Source organism: Synchiropus splendidus, chromosome 14 (genome assembly GCF_027744825.2).
Source record: "Synchiropus splendidus isolate RoL2022-P1 chromosome 14, RoL_Sspl_1.0, whole genome shotgun sequence".
Classification (NCBI taxonomy): Eukaryota; Metazoa; Chordata; class Actinopteri; order Syngnathiformes; family Callionymidae; genus Synchiropus; species Synchiropus splendidus.
Window position 1 is genome coordinate 16,955,989 of NC_071347.1, and position 18,283 is coordinate 16,974,271.

Consider the following 18,283-nt stretch of genomic DNA (forward strand, 5'->3'; position numbering starts at 1 on the left):
TTACTTCCTATATAGAGCGTTTATTAAGCTATGTGTAACAATGAGTCAATTACTATTTAAAGCCTGTCATGCCGGCAACTGACATCCAATATGATTCAGTGGAGAGAGTTACGGTACGTCCCCCCCATCCTCCGCTGTTATCACATTCCCACACCCTCCCGCACACCTCCGTTATATGCAAGGAAAAGGTGGGGTTTTTTTCTCTCCCCGTCTGTAACTCTGCGTGATGCACTGTCCTCCCCCAACCCAACTCCCGCCTGGAACACTATCAGCAAGGAAAATGTTCTTTTTGTTTTGCTTCAACATGTCAGTATAGGACACCAAAGTCCACTTTAACGTCCATATATTATGCCATGGAAGTGAGGATGGATTGGTAGAATCCAACTTTGAATTGGAAAAGCCTGGCCCCAAATTCACAAGTTTAAAGACCACTAGGAAGCATAAACATCAGGTGTCCTGTGGGAGGTACTGGGGAGTGTGTGGTATGATGGTTGGACTTCTTCGGGGCCGACTTTTGGAACCAGATCAGATCATAAGTTTACATGTCTAGAAGCTGCAAAGATGAGGTTTGGTTTTTGTGAGTTAAGATAATAGGGAAGACTGAAAAAAAGGGAAATAATAAAAGGGAACCCCTTGTCATGGGGCCGGAGACCCAGTTGAAGGTGTTGGTTCATCCTGGCGGAGGTGCACTGTGCATGTCCACATGGGAAGATTCCCTGAGGGAAACCTTCCCAGAGCATAACCTGGAGAGTTTTCCAGAGAAGCCTTGTTTGTCCCAGTCCAGCTGGACCAGGTCTCTGGAGAGAGGGACCTCTTTGCTTTGTCTGCCCAGATGAGCACAGTGTGACGGATGAATAGATAACTTCTCATTTTCGAAGATGCTGAAGTGGGAAGAAGATGACTCGGTCGCGCTTGTGTGGTAGAGTTTGGCAGTGACCGACGAATCAGCATCTGTGCCGCAAGGTCACTTGTGTGCGTCTGACTTCGCAGTGTTGAGTGGTGATTATAATAAAAAATACTGGATGCAGCAGCTGCGAAAGTGTACAAAAAGGGGTCACCGTCTGGTGTTGATCACACACGCTGCAAATGAAGTTCTGAACATATAACTGCAGCTGCCCACCAGAGTGTTGACACCGAGTTTGGTGCCTCACAGACATGGTGCAGTTACAGATCGGGTGGGGCTTTGAGTGAGTAGTGACAAGCTGAGGGAGAACAGAGGAGCGAGATGCCACCATCTGTTAGCCACATGCACAGCCCACAGCCTTCACATAAATCTCAGCTGTGCTGCGCAACACCAGGCCGAGATCCGTCAGGCGAAGCGTGCATTGGCTTGCTACCCAAACAAGTCCATACATCCACCACACATTTGTTACACACAAGGGGCTTCAACCACACCAGTCAACTCCTTCTGATCCGGACACGTGATTTTATATATATATATATATATATATATATATATATATATATATATGAAGAAGAATGAAGAAGAATGACCCTGGAATTGTCACATGATACTGTCAAAGTAGATCTGTGAGCTGCTACTGCTGGAATAATATTACAACTTGCCATGGTTGGTTTAAAAGTTGTTTAGAAAGGCAGGACTCTTCAAGTCTTCTGGTGTGGTCTCTTGGCCCTTATTGACATGAGAGATACTGTGGATCTGAGAAGAAGAAAAAAACTCCTCCGCACACAAATACACACCGATGCAGGTCACTGCTTTTTGAGTCCAGCTCAGGCGATACAATTTATGGATGTGTTTAGCGCTGACAAATGGGCTGTGTGGTCACTGTGGATATTGCAGTGTGTCGTGGCTCAATGCATCACCGTTCAACAAGATGACGATAAGCGTCACGGTGCTGATAAACTGACTCATAATGTCAGTTTCAGCACACAGCAGGAGTACTGATGTGTTTTTTATCAAGCAGCAGGAGTATAGTGAGATAGATGTCATGTCAGGGTTTCTTGTTTTCATTTCTGCAGCAAATCTATTGGATCTTCGGTGCTAGTCAGAGAAAGAGAGAGACGACCGCAGGAGACGTTTTGAAACTTCCATGTGTCGAACTGAAACTTGAGCAGCTGTGTGACACATTTAATCAAACGTTCTTCTTTGCCACATCATCATCTTTGGTCACTTATCCATTAGTGGTCTGAAGGGATTACGTTCAAATGCTAATGCGTTTTTCTGAAGCTACTAAGTAAGTTCGGGGGAAAGGAAAGGAAAGGAAAGATGTTTGCTGGTGACAGGGTTTCAATAACTTCTTCTCCAAGCTAAGAAAAGTTTCTGCCCTGAGTCCCTCATGGATGATCTTGATGAGAGGCCACCTTCATGTCTGTAGTAACTTGAGAGCTTAACCTTCTGGCTCAGCTCACCCAGGGATCTATCTATTGGTCTCTTGCAAATGCTGGCAGTGCTTTCTTCAGTTACACTTGCAGTCATTCCACTTTTGTGACAGAAACAGAGAAGTCTTTACAATGTTTCGCGCTGATCTGAAATGATCATTCCCGTCGACGCTGCCGCTTTTATCACACCGTGAGTGAATTCTCTGTGAAATTACGTAAAGGCTGTTGCTAAATAGTATTTTACACTCTGTCAGTGTTATCTGGAAACTCTTTTTTTTTTCCTCCCAATATTTCCTTATGTTATGGATTACAGTGTTCTTTGAAGATCTGAAGATAATGTCTGTTTGGCTCGTGAGCAAAAGAGCTCTTTTACGGCGCAGAATACGTTGCATATGTGAAGCAGTTCCGCAGAAACTCGATCGCTAGAAAATAATAATGTTTTCCGTCTCTTCTGTTCCGACATATCTAGGGTCTGATTTAATGGAACATTTGATCGATTGAAATCATTGCTAGTGTGGAAATGATATAATCACATGGTGGCCAATAATGACTCACCGCAGGTTCTCGCTCAAACCCGCTGTTCAGTTGTGCTGTTGCTGCTCCGCGAACAGCCAGTCATGACATCACTGCAGCGGGGACGGCAGATGCAACCAGATGAACTTTCCAGAACAAACACGAGACTCGGCAGCAGAAGTGGGAGTTCAACTCATCTTCTATTATTCCTGCTGCAGCAATCAGCAGAAGTGCTTTGATACCGGCGTCCGGCCAAACGCTGAAAAAGAGGATTTTTACACTACAAGAGGATGAGGAAATAAAATAATCACAGCCTTCTCCTCGCCGTCCGTCATCAGTCTGTCATCCACACGCGTCCCTCGTGAGGCTTCATCGTCCAAAGTGTCTGGTTGCTGTATGTGTGCACAAGAAAAATTAAGAAAAGTCCTCAGTAATCTTTTTTAATGAGTCCACGCTGGAATCGCAGAGCTGTGGTTTTGACTCCAGGGAGGGTCAGAAGATAAGCGATTCGTTTCTCATTTTCCTGGGAACATTATAGAAAATAGCCTGCCGACGAAAGCTTCACATGTGGGTTCGGTCCAGCTGGCCGAGATCCAGGAGCCGAGCTGTCCGACCCGCCGCCTGCTTGACATTTTAACTATAGATTCAGCTTGGCCTGCTCATTCTAATCTGGCCTGACATGGCCACTCTGTTGAGTGACAAGCTGGCTGCACTGTCTGTTAAATCCTAAACAGCATGTTTATTGTTGATGTTTACCACTTGTATTGTGACTCAAAATAACTTGGAGGTACTCCGTAAACAGTGGTGAGCAGCTACCACAGGTGGATCTCTTAACTTTCAGTCAGCAAATTAAAAACAAATCTGCTGACTTAACTTGTGCGATAACTGACTGCAAAAGCACTGAGACAGTGCATACCTGTCACATGACAGTCATGAAGACAACATTGTGTTAAATCAATAGAACAACTTCATTGAGTTAACGTTCATGGCAAGGACAAACTGTCTTAGCAGGGTATCCAGCCATGGTTAAAAATGACCACAAGGCGCCCAGTGACGTTAGCTTGGCTTCTCTTCTTCCTCAGTTCTTTAAGCTTTTTCGGTATTAGCTAGTAACCGTAAAACACACACAACCATTACCGAAATGTCTTTCACTAAGCCAAGTTGTCATTTATTTATTTTATTTATTTTTGTGGAACCCCCTCATAGCTAGCTTGCTTGCAATCACAGTTTTGGTCTTGTTGTTTGGGTTTTTTACCGCTATGAGTTATTGAACTGGTCACATCTTTTATTTACATTAAAGCGCTCAAAATGCATGTCTGAAGTTCCGACACCACAGCTGGTCTCAGCTGCTGCTTCATGTCTCCAGTCCTCCGGGAGATCAGCTCTGTTGATGGAGCTGTGGACACGCAGGCAACAACAGTGCATTTTGAGCGCTTTAAGGTAAATAAAACGCCTGAATGAAAATGAATTTTAGCCTGTAAAAATCCACACATTAGCCACATCGTTATGTAAGCAGAAGGGTTCAGACCACGACAATAAAGTAGCAGTTTATAGTCTGAAAATTACTGTAGTTTTGTTAGTGTCACAATTTTTAAAAGATTAATATTAAACTGATAAATCTCATGACCAAAAACTCTTTTTATGCTTAACTGAATCCTTGAAGTACTCAATAGTAGTTGATGTACTGTAGTACCTAGAGTCAAGTGCGGACTGTGAAATCAATCACAGGATACAGTGAAAATATGTCGCTGGAAGATTCCAGGCGAAGAACTGCAAGAGGTTTCTGTGGAGACAGAAATCTGGGCCTCTGTGCATCGTGTGCTGCCCCACTGATTCAAACTCAGAAAAGTGCAATAGAATTGATGGTAAATTTTACCACTATCATTATCCATTAAAAACAAAGATTCTAGTGTTTAGATTTAGTGTTTCTCAGACTGATCAATTTACTAGTAGCTACATTGAAATCGTGATTTTTATAACAGTTAATATTTTTTTGTTGTTCCAAAGTATGGTTAATCCAACCCTTGAGTGGACCGTAGATTTATAGATCTGTGGATGATGAAGAGGAGGGTGATGAGGCCGCCAGACACGGCGAGCAGCTGCAGGACTGGGACAGCTGTGACTTCCTGAATGTCAACTACTGTTGCGGTGGCCAAGCCAAACTAATCACAGCTGGAGACTTTCAGCCCTGTTTGATCTGCAATTGAATTCTTGAGACCCACCGTGTGATCACATGATCCAAATCGAAGATCGGGTCGCGCAGTTTTATCAGAAACTCAAATCAAATACAATGCGCTTCACTAAAAGAAACAGCTCTGCGAACATCCTTCTGTTTACTAACAAGCCCCATGATCAACACAGACAAAGCAGCAGTGCAACGTTGCTACTGGAGGGAAACCGACCCATCCTCCTGTGTGAGTCTGCGTTCTTCCACATCTTCCTTTTATCTCCGGCCAAGCTTTTTTGGAAGTGAACAAAATGCAGGAAGGAGAAGAAGAAAGAGAAGGACACTTCTAAAGGAATATGGCTTGTATTAATCTGGAAATATTGCTCATCTGAACTACATTACTGGTCTGAACTTGTTGTCCTCTGAGCGGGCGCTCAGCCACCAGCGGCCCAGAGGCTGGCAGATTCGCTGCTGGCTACGTTTACATAGTCAGCAATAGCACCCAAGTATCGACCCTGCGCTCTTTATTAAAACAGTGAGACCAAAACAGATGAGTCAACTTCGGTTGAGCGACATGCTGGCTCACTCTGGTGTGTGACTTTTTCACCTTCAATAGAGGAAGTCTGTTTATGTTGCGGTTCAAATTTAGCAATGGTAATGAGGATAAGTATAGGAATTGACTGCGGCATTTAATAGCGTTTCGGACCGACACCGCTCTCCCCAAAATATAAATCAATAAACAAAACAAAAATTCCCTGCTGGAGGATGACTCCAACATTTTTGTGTGAAGCAAACTCACAATAATCTCCTCACAGGCAGAAGCCAGTGAGATAAGACTAAGATAAACAGCAGTATGATAATATCAATGGCCCACAGCTGTGTTGTCCATCATTCACTCCTGCCTGTTGATTGAGATGAAGATCACTCTGTTTGTTTGTTTGTTAGTTTTTTGCTGAGGGGAGATGAAGGCCCACGCACCAGCAGTATGAAAGTGGTGTTATATAACTCTGGATGTGCAGCGTCTTTACACGTGAACGTCACACACCTGCATGTGAGGCGTAAATCATCCCTCACCACGGTCAAACTGGAAGCTTCTATACAGTTCTGAACATGCAGCAGCAATATTTTTTATCCGTCTTATCTTTTTGTCCTCCTCATGGAAGACATGTTCAGCCCTGAATCCAAGTTCTGAATTTTTCATCTGAACCTTTCGCTCATCTTAGAAACTTCCAACATATAATAAATACAGTGGTATCTCAGTTTTCGAACGTCCCGGACTTCGAACAAAAAAATTCTAGATTTTTTTACTTTGGTTTTCGAACAAAAATCCAGAACTCGAACGCTCCCAAAAAAAGCTGGAAAAAACGTTTGTGGTCCGATCAGCTGAACCACGACGTGCTTTGTTATTGTGTATTACGCAGCCTCATTTACTGGCTGTTTCTTCTTCATATTGAGGTGTAAAACCTTTCCTGTCTCCGCACTGGACCGTGGTAGAGTGTCACAGGGGAGGTGCTCGCTCTCCACACCTCCACTCCAGGGTTTGATGTCCTGTTGTGGGCTGGAGCTGGGACAGGGATGAGGCGAGTCTGGGACAGAGCGTGACTTGGTTTATGACTTTGTCACAGCCAAACTGCACAGAAGCGCACATTCAGAGCTGAACACGCACCGGGCACCTCTTCACTTCTGGAGAGACGTCACTCACTCGGCAACCCCTCCCACATGCAGCGGCCACACACATAGAGGAACAGCGCACCTGCAGCAGACACTCTACATTCACTCCTACAAAAGACTATTTTAAGGCTTGGAACGCATTATTTCTTTTTCCATTCATTGTCATGGGAAAAATCGATTCAGATTTCCAACAAATCGCTTCTCGAACGGCCATCTGGAATGGATTGTGGTCGAGAACCAAGGTACCACTGTATGCCGATTTGATAAACTGGCGTATTGATGATATGTTGGTGGAGGAAAATTATTGTGGAGCATTACCCTCTATAGATACATGCGTGCATGCATCAATAAAGTACATGTAAACTCAGCACATTCACTGGATTTCTTGTGCACCTGTCGGCCGTTTATGTCAATAACCTCTGACCTGAGCAGACACATCCCCGTGGGAAAGAGTCATTTGCCTATGAAAGGGCCGCACGTGGGCGGTGGAGCGGTTTTATACGCAGACTGGCATTATCTGCATCTCCTGCTCCACTGGAGGGACAGGGCCACTAAGTATACCCTGCAAGGCCTTCCCAGGCTCCTCGGGGCCGGAGAGATGCAGCCACTGCTCGGGCCGAAGGCCAGGGACATGGCTGCCGACCTCCACGGAAAGTATTTTTAAGGTCAATTACAGGGTACAGTGCCTTTAGATGGCTAGCGCCGAGGAGGCCTCATATTAAAGGTTTATGTGGAGAGGGACCAGAAGAGTCTTGAGTTCGCCCACCCCGGTTCCCATTGTTACCACACAGCAGCTGAAGGGCCGCATCTGGAAGAGTCAAGGTGGGATTTAAGGTGGTTCACGGACCTGAAACCAGATGCTGTGACTCCTTAAAAGACTTAACAGGCTTGATGTAAAGTTTTTTGGGTGGGTGTTTCTGTTAAGAGCGCTCAATAATGTTACTTTGTTTTGAAGGTCACTCACAACAGATTTGGGACTCATGTTGGCAACGTCAGAAGGGAATTGGGGTCATGGATGTGTTGAATGAATGAATGTTTATTTCAATTCTCTGGATGAGAAAAGGATGTACAACCTATTGGAATTTCCAAGCGACACAGTGCCCCATCATTGGAAGCATGATAGACAAAAACATTCTCTGGGCCGTGGACTTCTACCGACCCCCATTTTTGTGAACTTTCTTTTCATCCTTGGGAGAAAAATCTTGGACAAATTAAACTCCCAAGTGATGCTGAGCTCCTGTACAGGCTGCTGAGTCTCAACCTCAACAGTGATGATGCAAGAAGATGATGTGTGAAAGCTCTAACTGGTATGTTTTCTCTCCACAAAATGGAATGATGACTAGATGATGCGAAACAAGGCAGTACAAAGTTGACTTCTTTGACTGCCAAGAAAACATGGAAGCTGAAATTATGGAATGCCAGGAGTGCCAGAATTAAATGATGAAATGGTGACATTAACTGGAAACAAAATGGAAATATATTTGTATATAGTAATATATAGTCATCTATTAGCCTATAAAGCCATAAATACTCACAGGAATAAAATGGAAAATAAATGAAAAAAAAAATAAAAATAAAAATGGAAATACGTGAGGAGGAAAAAGAGGAGTCGGTAAAAGAGTTGCTGGGAGTTAACTTGTTGGAAATGCGTATAAACAAATAAAAAAATGGATATAGGCATTTCTTTATCTATATTCTCATTTCTGTATATATTTATATCCTTATAGGTTAATAGATGACTATATTTATGCCAATTTTTACGTATTTCTAAATATATTTCCACTTTATTTCCAGTTAATGTCTCCATTTCCAATCCCTTCTTTATCATTTAATTCTGAAATGGGCTAAAACCCTCTCAGTAAGTAGTGGTGCATGAAGGAAGGGGCATGTGATTGATCATTCATCTCTTCTGCTCTTCAGCTCTTTTGGAGCATCCAAACTGAGCTTCAGCTCCTGAACAATATTGTCCTCAAGAGAGCCAAACACGCGTTGATATTCAAAAATCCGGTTGGCTATTTGAGCAAAACCAGTTGGGTCTTCTTTGCTCTTAGTGAGCTAGTGGTCTGAGATCAACAGTCTTGTGTGGAATGCAATTTGGCTGAGGTGATTTACGTTACACTTTGCAACTGTCAGTTGAAATAAATATCAAAACCAAGGTAACGCTTGTTTAAAACACAAGACCTTATGTTCCCGTCCCGTCCATGCAGAAAGATATACAAAAATAAAACGCGCTCCTCCCTTCCCCTTTCAAACTGAGTCCAAGTTCCTCTAATGCCGTGCCTTCGTAATCCTAATCTCCTTTGTACACAATGACAGACTCTTTATAAACAGGCCACACATGCAGACGGACGCAGCTGTAGACATGAACGTCCTGCAAGATGATTTTTAAAATTAATTTAACCTGAGTCCAGCTGGCCATAAATACAGGCCTGTCAAAGTGTGTTCTACCTCACAGAGTGGGTCGCGGTGGACCGTACAGTAGTTGCCATTCACCTCTGTGTGTGTGTGGAGAAGGTGGAAGCCACCAAACTTTGGTCTCCTTAAAAAGTGCACTATTGATGGGACAAAAGTGAGGCGCTGGATTGAAAGGCCTATTTGTGCAGATGAGGGCTGGGGATTTGTGTTTGCTTTGCTGTGGCTGCAGCACACTTCAATAGCAGCCCTATACAGCCTCCTCATGTTCACACAGATGCTCAAACCCAGCGGAGCAGATGCCAAAGATGCAAACTCTGCCGCATGCCCTTGTATGTCTTGACTTTTGGCTATGTAGGAGACATAATAGCTGTTGCTGAGTCCTTTCCCAGCCATTAAATCGGAGTGAAAAACAAAGCCTGTTGCTTCTTAAAGCAAGACTGTTGGTGAGTTACATTTAAGGAAGCATTGTCTCAGTGTCAGGAAAAGTAAGCATGCAGGACCATGGCCTAATCCCGCAACAGCAGCACCTTATATATATATATATATATGTGTGTGTACTTCTTTGATTCCCATGTGGTGATGCGAGAGGTGAGGGACATGCTGGACTGGTTGACATTGAATTGCTGGGCACATACAGCCAGACAAATCTGTCACTTTGTTAGTTTAAGTTTTTCAGTTTAAGTCGCAAACTAGAATGTATAACCCTGCCCATCAGCTTGATGCAGTGCCCCTGCTGGTTGTTAGAGGAACTGCAACAGACAACTTTGCTCAGGACTGAAATTAAAATGTTCAGTTTTGATTGTAGTCTATTTTAAAAGTGTTCAGTCATTGAATCGTACTACAGTCCTATGGTCCTATGGCTTCAATATGTCTGGTAAACAGTAGCTATAAATCAAGTGTAAGCTTACTTGGGAATGGAACGTCTCCGTACCTGGCTGTGGATCACTAGTCCTATCCAAGTGTGACTAAAATACTTCTGCATGAGTTGAAGGTAGTAATGTACACATTAATTCAAGGCTGTTTTATTCTGTTTCTAACTTTAACTTTCCTCTCCAACCCGCACTCCCTCCGAGTCTAAACCCCGTAACCTTGTCTCCATGGGAACATAATCTCTCCAGCTCCACACGGCGGGGCGAGTACACATCGCCGAGTTGCTAAATCTACACGACATAGGATGCTTCCTATTTGCCCAAGGGCTGCGGATGTGCTCGCAGCTCCTTGGCGCAGAAATGGCACACCAGTGTTTGATGGTCTCTTCCCATCGCCAGTCGCAGCCTTTGTTTGTGTGAAATTCCTAGAACCTGGAGCGGCACGGTGTTCCTCCAGGAATCACATCCTCGAGACCTGCTCAATAGGAGTGAGACGGCATTGACTTCAGGTAGTTCTGGTGAGTCATGTAATCGCCGGAGCCCTCTGCAACCTTAATTGAGAGTTGCTGAAGCGTTGGTGGCAAAGAGGAAGCCTTTCATTTCATCGGAACGCTGGGCGTGTCACCGGCATGACCTTGAGTGACCCCCGCAGCGTTGATATCCACCCTGCTCTGAAATCTGACCGTGGACATTACAGCACGGTCCGGACTCTTGCTTCTGATGGACACTGTTTGTCTGTATTTAGCAGCAGTGCAATAAGTGTTAAGGCTTTACCTGGGACTATTTTTAGCCTCCTCTGGAAATAATTGTAGAAGTGAGCAGTCGGTCAATACATGTCTGCTCGTACCCAACCAGCCAGAGGTCACAGTTTCATTAGCTTTCTGACCCAGGTGTTTCTCCCAGAGGGAACGTTTCAATGCTGCCTGCTCTTAAAAAACACTTGTTTAGAGCCCCACTTTTATAAGTATTTTCCGACCGCAGCAGGAGAGAGAGAGGCCTTTTAGACCATCAGATATTAGCAGAACCAGAATGCGCTTCTGAAAACATGGTTCAACACGAGCCACAGGTGGACATGGCTGTTTAGATGTTTATTTGAGCTGTGAGGGGTTTCCAAACATCATGCGCTCTCTTTAGCTGAAGCTGCTTGAACCAGAATTGCAGTGGAAACGTGACCGTACCTGCTCCCAGGTGTCTTCCATCACTGCGCTCCCTTCCTCCTCTTCATGCTTCACCTTCGCCATGTGGGATGATTCGTCAAGCTACTTTCGTATTCATCATGCTCCAACGGAATCATTCTATAACTGCACGTCTTCCATCCCTCCGTTTCTTTGTGCAACTGCATGATGCCTGACAGACCTCTTCCTGTGGTTTTTGCAATCTAATCACGGCGGACGCTGCCTGTTTTTACCATCGCTGTAACCTGATTTCCCTGAGAGATGATGATGCTGCTGCCCTGTTTTCAACCCCCTCTCAAGTCAAGCTGTTAAATCGAATCAGGACGACATCTGAATCTGGTTGACAGGATTCCAATATATAATTGGAAAATGCTATATGTTGCATGTGTTTGGTGATTTGGCTGCATGTGATCAGCGCGTGGAAAACTGATTTTAAGACCATTTTAAATTGACTTTGGATTTTTTTTATAAAATGAAGTGGATATTCAATGGGTTGCGTGTGAAGGTGCCATGAAAAGTATACATTTTTTAAAGTAATAAAAGAGTTTCTTTGCTTCTTCTTGGTTCTCTTGCACTGACTATGTGGTCAGCAAGAGTTACCGATCGTAACCTTGGGTCGTGACATAGATCCAGAAATTCTGATACTCCCTCAGGAAGCTGACTGGACCCCTCTGAGATACGGTGCAAAACTCTGTCATCCGTGAGAGGCTGAAGAGTGAAGCCAGTTGTGGTGGCTTCAGGCATCTAGTCCCCTGGATGCCTCCATGGTGAGGTGTCATTAAAGCTGGAGAACATCATCGCACAATTGACATTTCAAAAAGTTTTTTAAGTGAGCGCCAAACAAATCAGTGTCATGTGAAATCCTCAACTCTTGTAGCATCTGTATGTTGTACTCTGTATATGCGTGTCAGATAAAATAAATAAATAATGTCATTAACTGATATGTAAAAAGGAGTATAGTGACTATTGACTAAAATCCAAATCTCACTGCTGTTCCTTTATGTTCTTCTTGGATGAAGGGATTTGAGAAATCTGAATTATTTATCTATTTATTTCAGAGGTGGGCAATTGAATTTCCGTTGTGACCGTTGAGAGAGACTGGAAAACCCAAAGAAAGAAGTGTAAGAGAAAATTGAAAATAAAAACCAGGTAATGACTATGAAATTACACTTTGAAAATGCACAGATAATGTTGCTTTGTTTGTGTTTTAATCCATTTAAACCACTTTTAAAGCGTCTCAATATGTCTCATTTTAAAATCTACTTTCAATTCTGATGTATTTTAAAGGACAAAAACGGAAAAGACAAACAATTAACAAAAATAGTCAAACGGGAAAGTTATGTTTCAGTTGCATCATGATGAACAAAAAACAATGCACAAGACAACAATGTCAGCTTTATTGTTTTACTCTGACTCCAGGAGGGCCACATGAATACAGTGAAAGGGCCGCGTTTGGCCCCCGGGCCGCATTATGCCCTGGTCTGATTTATGCGATAGTTTAACATTATATTATTAATAAATTTTGACTGACTTTTGTGACTTTACATGCATTAAGACAATGGGTTGCCCCCAGTGGCCAGATCACGTACTGTTTACCTCATTCTCTAAATACCCTTTCCAGTCCATAAACCTCATTTAATATCCTCAAACAAAATTAACCTTGCTGCTCAGACCATGCCATTACAGTTCCATCTTATTTATTATACTGCCACATTACGCCATTTTTATTTATTTACTCTTGTTAAAGTAATGGCGAAGTTGGCTTCCCCTGGTGCCAGTAAACAAAAACAATTGCTTTCAGATGTGGAGGGCTGCTTTATCTGTCCCTCAAGCCTCACACCGAAGAAAAAAAAAACACCAGAGATATCCTGTTCATCTACTTTCAGAGGATTACAAATTCATAGCAATCAGAGTTTATCTTTTATTTTTTTAAACAAACCTTCCCCGGCTCGTCTGATCCTCTCGAGCTGTGCCACGCTTCCACCCCAGACCAGGGCTCTCACCACTTACGATGGAGGCAGCCCATAATCTTAAGTACTGTTTTGAGGACCTGTGTAAATTTGACACCATTATGCCACAGAGAGGGTCTGTGTAGGTGTTAATGCTAGTGTGGGAGAATGCCAGAGATCTGTTTAATCCATCCTCACCTCATCCAGCTGCTGGAAATCTGCTCTCTTCGCGTCGCCCTGCACTTTCTTGTCACTATCATCGATGTTCGGGTGATGTCTGAAGAGCCACTGGAGTGTTGTATTCCACCCGAAGCCTTTGATAGTTTAATATTACTCACGTCTTATTACCGCGCCGCGAGACGGCAAGGAGACCATAATGGAGCTGTCGGATTAAAAGATTACCTTTTTATAATGTCATGAACTTTTGGCAGCTTCCTTGAATGCGCATACTTCTACTGATTAAAAGGTGAAACACAGTACTACACAGGAAGTACCATAAAGGCTGTGACTTTTATAATGCCAGAACAGAAACTGTAGTCTTGACGTCATGATCAAGTTAGCAGCCCTCCGGAGCGGAACAATGTGTCGTCACCTTGACTTCAACTATGTATGTTTTGAATGACTTTGTATACTACATGGTACATCTGAGGGGTTAAAAAGAAAGTTATATTCCGACAAATTGTGGGGGGAACCTGTTCTCACAAAACATCTGCACTTCACAACTTTGTCTGCTGATTTACCTTTCATGACCTCATAAAGGCTGAATAAACAAGTAAGTCATACCAAGATTTTTATTGAGTTTGAACCTCCCAAATTCCTGAATCCTGGCACTGGAAATGCTGCAGGAATGTTGGTTACACTTTAGATTATTAACAATTAATAAGCAAGTAATTATCTTAATATTGGTTAATATATGTTCCTTGATCTAAAGTGTGGCCAGAAAAGTTGAATTTTTAAAAGTGGATTTTACAATCGATGACCGTTCTAACATTGGTTGTTGAGCCAGATGAGTACTGTTCATGGCTCTTACTCTTCTCGCCTTGAAAGGCGAGTATCCTGTGAAATGGCGCAATACTTGGAAGGTATTGACGAAATTTTAATGTACTTCTTCCCAGTTTTGTGTCCAGAATGGGAAAGACTGGCCTGTGATCTGAATCACCACTGAGGAACATGCATTTGTTCCTCTCCCACTGTCCTTTAAATCTGGTAGATTCAACCCTCGCGAAGTGTAGGAGAGATTTTTCTGGAACAAAACAAGGATATAATGGAAAGATCATTGAGATTGTTTGATCAGGAGGAGTAATCTGATTCACCCCTGTAGTCTCAGATGAGTGGTACTGTCGCATCAAATGCTGCGGCGCATCATGGCACTTGAGAATGAGTAAAACAAAGCATCCTGTTTTAAATAATATTGATGTGCAACTCAGCTGTCAAAGGCGGGACCGATTTGAAACCAGTGACTTGAGAGCTTGTCAACAGTGATCCTGATAAGAAGTTAAGGAGCAACATGTCAAACATTAGCAGCGTGCTCTGAAGTATCCTCTGAATTTCAGACATTTAAAAAATGCATTTCATTGGCCAGCAGTTAAATCCAGCCTTGTTAAAAGGTGCTCCAAATACGACCACAGTTAGAATTCCCTCTCATTGTAATAAAATACTCCTGTTTTTCCTGAAATGTGGGAGCGCTGCTATTTTAAGCCTGGTGCCTGTTTAGATTTCAAAAGACAAACCTCATTCTGAGACACTTTTCTTTCACTTCACACCTTCTCTCTCAGCCCCACTGCCTGATTTAAACTGACAGACTTGGCAGAGCCGGGCTTGTGTGTGGTGGCATTGGGGGCAGGGTGCAGCGCTCGCCTGGGTTGAGTGTACCCAGCCCCTCATAATTATAGACAGTAAACAGCTCCGGCTTTTAGTCCTATTTTCCCCGTCTCCTGGGCAGAGAGTTCACTCTGGCAGGAGAAGAAACGGCAGCTGAGGATGAGGGGGATCGTGAGACGGTCTGGAGATGGACAACGCTGTCCTTCTTATGTTGTGACGCTGGCAACATTTGGCTGAAAAGTTTGTGAGATGCTCAGACAGTTTGCCAGACACATGGAGACAGACAATGTCTCCAACCCTCACAACACACACACACACACACGTTCTGGAGTCTTTTGATCGCAGTTACTGTAATTCTTAATTGGGACTTCCAACAAACTCTTTTGACTTTTATCCTTGAAACTGTCAAACTGATCAACAGCCTGTGTGGAGCGTCTCTGCTTTTCTTTCTGTCTGCCTGCCTGTCTGCCCCCCTCTTCCCCCCCCTCTCCCACACCCCCTACCACTTTTCCCTCAAGTGAATCTCCACACCGCCTCACACTCTTTATTCAGTCCAAATCAAATTCTCCTGCTCCTGTTTTTCTTCTTCATTTAACGTTATTACGTTAAATAAGTGACTGTTGGAGCTCAGCGCACGTCCAGGTTGAGTGTTGAGCGAACACAGCTGTCTGTCACTATCTCCACTTTGCCCTATTTCAGACGACCTGCGGGCCAAGTCCAGCCCCTGGTTTTAAAATGAATGGCCGTCTTGTAAAAAGAGCGACCACCTCACTTCCATCAAGCACTGCAACAGTTCTTCTTGAATCATATGCATTGGTCTGTCACCATTTGTCTGTTACTACTCTGTTCTTGACATCACTATGGTGTCAGTTATGTCATTCATCATTGAAGCCAAAGCTACAAGAAACAATTCCAATCCTGAAACCACAACCTGAGTTTGTTGGCAGTGGTGAACACGGCGTGTTTATTTCGCGAGCTCAATTGTTGACTAGTTTTCTGTCAGTTGCTCTGATTCTGCTTGACAGAAGTTAAGAAGTGTTTAATATAAGCTTGTGTCTCACACTTTTTACGTGCCAGATTGTGTGTTCACTGAAGTGTTTTCAGCTAGAGCAATAGTTTGCCTGTTTGTTTTGCGAGTGTGAAGCGCGTCACAAGTGAAATGAGACCATTTTCCCTCGAGATTTTTAATTTTTGTCAACAAGTGTTGGGATCGAATCCATACTCTTCACTCCAGCTGTCTGCTTGTGCTGCACCTAATTCATCTCCGCTGGCAAGCGCTGCGCCAGAGCTTTGCTTAAGTAGTCTGCTCCCCCTCTCCTTGCTGGGTCGGCCCCGAGGCGCACCACTCGCCCGGAGTGTGGAGAGAAGCAGGGAGACAGTGGAAAAGGAGGGACGGAGGGAGGGAGACTTTGGGAGGGGAGGTAGACTGGAGGGACGGAGGCGTGGTCTACAGCTGGTAATGAAGTCTTCTCTTTTCATCCTCAGAAGGCAGAGTGTGAGTGCATGGGCCTGGGGTCTGCGAGGCTCCTCTGCATTCTCCCCCTGTAAAGCGTGCCGAGCGCAGCCCCGCTGTGTGCCGCCGGCCCGGCCCGGCCCGGGGCCCGTCATCACACCTGAGACTTAAAAAAAAGAGACAGCCAGTCATGAAGTTTTCTCTCTCCTGGGCTCTGCTTCACCTTTGCTGAGGTAAGACTCACGCTTCTCTCCCACTGTTAATTGTTGTTGCAGTGACGAGTGGGGTCGGTGGGGGGGCCTGTCTATGTCAAGCCCCTCCCACTCATAGCATCCATGTGCACATAAGTAGAGCGTGCGCACCTGAATCTGCATGCGTCTTTGTATCTGACATTTCCGACACTGTTTACAAATGGAAGTGCGCTGAGTCATCCGTCAGTGAAAAGTTTACGCTGGCTGTGATAGATGGAAGCTGCTGGCAGGAGGAGGACTCAGACTGAGGCTCAGTCACTGGGGCTGTTATTGGAGTGGAATTAAAGGGACTCCTCGTGGAGGCCGTGCAAGTCAAGGTGGAAACGGCTGGAGTTCTCATTTTCAGTGATCATGCAGCCTGAAAGAGGCGCACAGCTTTTGCTCTCACTCTGGATTGAACAGACCAAGGGGTCATCTGCGCCGAAGTCCAGGCTTTGATGTCTTTTCAGTGTGTCCTAGCTCCATCCTGCTGTGCTGTTCAGTTCCCCTCCCTGCTTTATTTAGCTATATTGTATCACCTTCTACACGCTCACAAAGTTGACCTCAACTCTTCTAGGTAGCATAATAGTCTGACATACTTCTTGGGAATCCGTCTTTCCAATACCTCTCCCACCAAAAAAGGGCCTAAGCGACTTTCCACTAGTTTCTGCTGGGCCATGAGAATTATGGTATCCCAAATGAGAAGTGTACAGGAGCCCAGTTTAATTGAAAAAACACAAGCACGGCCTGCCATGAACGAGACGGTCCTTGTGTCACTGCTGAACTGAGTGAATGTACTTTCCAGAGCTGGCAGTAGCAGAGAGAAGGAGGAAAATACAGGAGGAGACTGAATGCAGACAGACAGTTGAGGCAAACAGGGAGAATTGAAAGTGTCAAGAGTTGTGCAGAAGAGTTTTGCTTTTTTACAGACTCGCTTGAAATTGTGATGAAAGGGAGAATTGACGTATGAAGACGGGTTAAAAGGAAGTGTTCAGATGGAGTTTTGCGTTTTCGGAAAGATGTTTCTTTTCCCATACTGAGCGGGGATGTTTCTGTACTTTGGAGTTCAAACACATTGTGTTGTAAGAGTAAAAGAATGAAGAAAGATTTTGTGAGCTGAGCTTGAAAGATGGAGGCAGAATAATGCACTTTTAATAAGAGCTAGTCCCAAAATCCTCCGCTCTGTTTTGGGTTGATTTAAATGCTTTATCCAACCCAGACATGACTTTTGGTGGCATTATAGTAACTTAAGTCATCGCCACTGCTTGGAGACAGCTTGCAAATTCTGACAGATATTTTTACATAAAGCACATTTACAAAGCTGTTTTAGATTCTGAGCGGTAAAGCTTTGTTCTGGATGAAAAATTAAAACCTCATTTTCATATAGGTGTTTGAAACCATGTCCATATGTCTGCTGGGAACCAACACAGGGAAGTCATCAGTGCTCTAAGAAGTGTTTATGTTTGCTGCAAGAAAACCAAAGGGAAGAGACAACCTCGCATGTGTGTGTGTGTGACAGTTTGTAGCAGTACGTTATAGCTGGGAAGGTGGATGGATGGTAGCCATTAAGCCCTGAAGGGGGACAGTAGAACTGAGAGTATCATCCAGCGGACAACAGCTTCTATCCCATGATCTTCATGTATCCTAGCCCACCTTGGCCAGTAAACCAGACCAGACAGA

General features: G+C 44.1%; 1 protein-coding gene across 1 annotated transcript in view; it reads left to right on the top strand.

Moving 5' to 3' along the window:
* Positions 1-18,283, top strand: part of LOC128770835 (zinc finger protein 469) — a 208,962-nt gene that overhangs the window by 151,114 nt on the left and 39,565 nt on the right. The window contains exon 5 of the mRNA XM_053885739.1: positions 16,406-16,606. The gene's annotated coding sequence lies outside the window, so the exon portion shown is untranslated. The remainder of the gene's footprint in view (positions 1-16,405; positions 16,607-18,283) is intronic.